This window comes from Ochlerotatus camptorhynchus, unplaced genomic scaffold, assembly GCF_037179485.1.
Source record: "Ochlerotatus camptorhynchus isolate MF236.1 unplaced genomic scaffold, CSIRO-AGI_Acam_v1.1 ptg000242l, whole genome shotgun sequence".
In the NCBI taxonomy this organism is placed as follows: domain Eukaryota; kingdom Metazoa; phylum Arthropoda; class Insecta; order Diptera; family Culicidae; genus Ochlerotatus; species Ochlerotatus camptorhynchus.
Genome location: NW_027040732.1, coordinates 176,919 through 180,495, shown reverse-complemented (window position 1 = coordinate 180,495; position 3,577 = coordinate 176,919). Strand labels below are relative to the sequence as shown.

Here is a 3,577-nt window from a genome sequence, read left to right as displayed (position 1 = left end):
TTCCTTTAACGTTTTCTATTGAGTTCGCACCACTAAACCGTAGTCGGGACTTTGACCAGCGATGCGAAGTTTTCTTGTGAACCAACTGTCAGTTTCACTGTCAGTGCAGATTGTCTGGTGAGAATCGAAAAACAACTAAACAAAGTCAATGTTTGGTTCGGTTTGAACGCTTGAACGTAATTGTGATTGTTTAAATTTATAAATATTTGAGTTTTTGACCATTTCTTTACAAACATGAATAACGTAATCTACTGCAACGTTCGTCGAAAGCATGCAGCATCGAACACAGTTTATCACGCGTTGTACGGATATCATTTCCTGGGAATATCGAGAAAGGACTTATCTGTTATTTATGGAAAGGCCCTATCTACTATCTGTGAGTGGATTGCAAAGTACGAGAAAAACGGATATTTCTCCCGGAAGCAACGTGCTCAAGTATATAAGAAGTTTGGATCAGGCATGCGACAGTGGATCATCGATTTATACCGAAAAGATCCCGTGCTGTTTCTGGATGAAGCCAAGCAGAAGTTCCAACTCAACTTTCATCAGTCAATCAGTGTTTCATCTATCTGTATCATTTTACACGAAGCAGGGTTTTCATGGAAAACCATAGAGCGTCGAGCGATACAGATACGCAACGATGAAATCATCCGTTTTTGTAAGGAAATGCTAACAATACCATGGGATGTCTACAATCTGGTGTTCTTAGATGAGGTCGCGTTCGATAACCGTGACATGCTAAGAAAAAAAGGGTACGGAGTCATCGTAAAAAAAAGTAATTTATCGTGGAGAATTTTGTCGGAGACCAAGAGTATCTTTTCTTTGCTTTTTGGGGTTGAACGGTATAGTTGAAAGCTTTTGGACGGATGGGACCTTCAATAGGGCTAAATTTTTTGATTGCTGCAAAAAAATTGCCTTAAACAATCGTCAAGTACAACAGTATGCAGGATTTCATTCTGTATGCATGGAGCTAAAATCCATTGTGATCCTTATATCATTCGGTATCTCCGGTTCATAGGAATTATCCCTATTTTCCTTCCTCCCTATTGCCCCTTTTTCAACCCTATAGAAATTGTTTTTGGTTTGATGAAAAAGTACTTGACAAGATGCCATAGGGAAAATGGTCCAATTTTGAGTGACGTTTGTACAACCGTTAATCATTTTAAACGATTTCCAACCAAAAAGATTTTTGAGCATTGTGGATATTTTTCTGGAGGGACCTTCCTTCATGAAAAAGGTCTAAGCCAAGACCCAAAGACCATGGATTTCAATATTTGTCCGGTTTAACGATGTGCATTGGAATCGATTTATTATCAATGTATTTTATTCTCTTTGTACTTTCAAATGGCTGATAAAAAAAATAAACAAGGTAAAAACATTTAATAAAACAAGTTCACAGGTTATTTCTGTCAGTGATGAAATCGAATTCTTATGCATGGTCTACGTCGTCACAATCAGTCACCCGAGACGATAGATTGCGGCTCAGTTCGGCTTCTTCTGGTTGCAGAGCCGATTCCACAACATCGAATAATCCAGATCCAGCTGCTCCTCTCATTCTCATTGCGCTCAGCCTGTTGGAAACACCTTGGAGAATATTTAGAGCAAGTGTAACGTCCCTTTCAAGTTCTGCTGTTTCCTTTGTCCACCCATCGTTCACTACGTTTGCCACGACCATTCCGCGATGCAAGGCTTGCAATCTTGCTGGCTCTGAGACAGCGGCCCATCTGAAGTACTTTGCCAGCTCTAGTGGAGGGAAACTAGCTTGTTTGAGCTGGTCTTGTTCGTGTGCTGGAGCAGAATTTATTAAAATCACCCATAGCAGCCAGGAACTGTAGTGCCCTTCGATGTCTTGATGAGTTGAGCGTAATTCCTCAGCAAGTGCTGAATCATCGCGTGTGGAATGTGCTCCTGAGCGATCTGGATTTTGAGGGGAGATCAGGGTACGTTGTAGCATGTTCCAAGCACCCGTAGGGTGATACTGAATACCGAGTACAACTTCTTCTTGGTTTGATCGTGTAGCATTATAAACTGGTCGATGTCTGCAAACCCAGATTGCTCTTTTTCGCTCTACACTGGTGTTTCGTCATTGAAGACAACTTTGCGATGGACATTATGTTTTGCTGATGAACAAAAATATATGCACCGAAGAACACCTTCTACCGAATTACCAACGATATCTTTGGTACATATCTGTCCGGGGCGTAGCTGACTCCGAAATAATTTTCGACAATATGTGCCCTTCATGCAAAACACGTAGTCGGTTGGAACACCATCCTGTATGAATGATTCTTCATCGGTATCTTTGTCCGCTGTTTGGGCAGCTGCTGACGTTCCCGGGTGATTTCCATTCTCCTCGATGTGGCCTTGGTTCTGATCGAATTGACTGACTGTCTTCCAGCACTTAAGGATCAAGCAAAAGATTACCCAAAAGATCAGGGCAACATTCGTCCAAGTATTCCTCGTTTGTGTATGATCTAAAAAATGATTTTTTATTAGTCTTTATATATTTTAACACCAAAATTTCAATATTACCCATCCATTCTACAATCACAGCAACCAGTACAGCAAAAGACAATTTTTTTTTATCGAGCAGGACGTAAACAAGCCCACGAAATGTAAATAAACTCAACAACGAATAAAAACAACACGGCAAAAATTGACCACCCATTTTTGAGAATATTGCAGGAGTTTTTTTTTTTTTTTTTTTTTGTATGATTGCAAAAAAAACTCAAAAAGAGTTGATTTTTTTCTTATTTTAACATAAAATGCCAGTTTTCCATCAGAACGATGAAAAAAGTAGAAAGGTACTTAAGAATAATTAATTAAAAATGCTTAAAATGAATTGGCTTATAAACGAGTAATAAAATTGCCATAATGATTATATTGACTATATGTTTTAGTATTACTTCTACGTGAAGTCAACGATTTACATAGTTGAAGATGCTAATTTCAAATAACAGACTGTAGTGGTAATTTTTATACGATAGATGGAGTAGATGAAAGCATAGAGTTGATAGTTCCGTTAGAGTACGGCAGTGTGAAGATTGCATATAGATATTAGAATATCGAGCTAGGACAACTTTTAAGGAAGGTACAAATGACATGACAGGAGCACATACGGCCATATCCTTCACATATTCACATATCCTTCAAATAAATGGTAGGGGTAAACAATAGTTGCAATTTCCAAACCTACGACTGGATGCCTTCCTTCAAATAACAACTGAAGTGCGGTAAAAAATCGGTAGAACTGTTTCATGAACTTGGTACATGAGCGGGTCGGCTTTCATCTCTTTTTGCCAGTGGTGGCGGGGGGGGGGGGGCACCCCTCACCATCCCTCTCCAAAGGGGGAGTTTGGTAAAGAGAGATGAAAAAACCGATTTGTACCTTCCTTAAAAGTTGTCCTAGCTCGCTTGTCTAATATCTATATACAATCTTCACACTGCCGTACTCTAACGGAACTATCAACTCTATGCTTTCATCTACTCCATCTATCGTATAAAAATTACCACTACAGTTTGTTATTTGAAATTAGCATCTTCAACTATGATTATATTATTTTTTGTGTTTTGAAAA

The 3,577-nt window shown here is 39.0% G+C and overlaps 1 pseudogene; it reads left to right on the top strand.

The window, feature by feature from the left end:
• The first annotated feature begins 234 nt into the window (after positions 1 to 234).
• On the top strand, positions 235 to 1,287 carry LOC135704500 (uncharacterized; annotated as a pseudogene).
• The last annotated feature ends 2,290 nt before the right edge of the window (positions 1,288 to 3,577 follow it).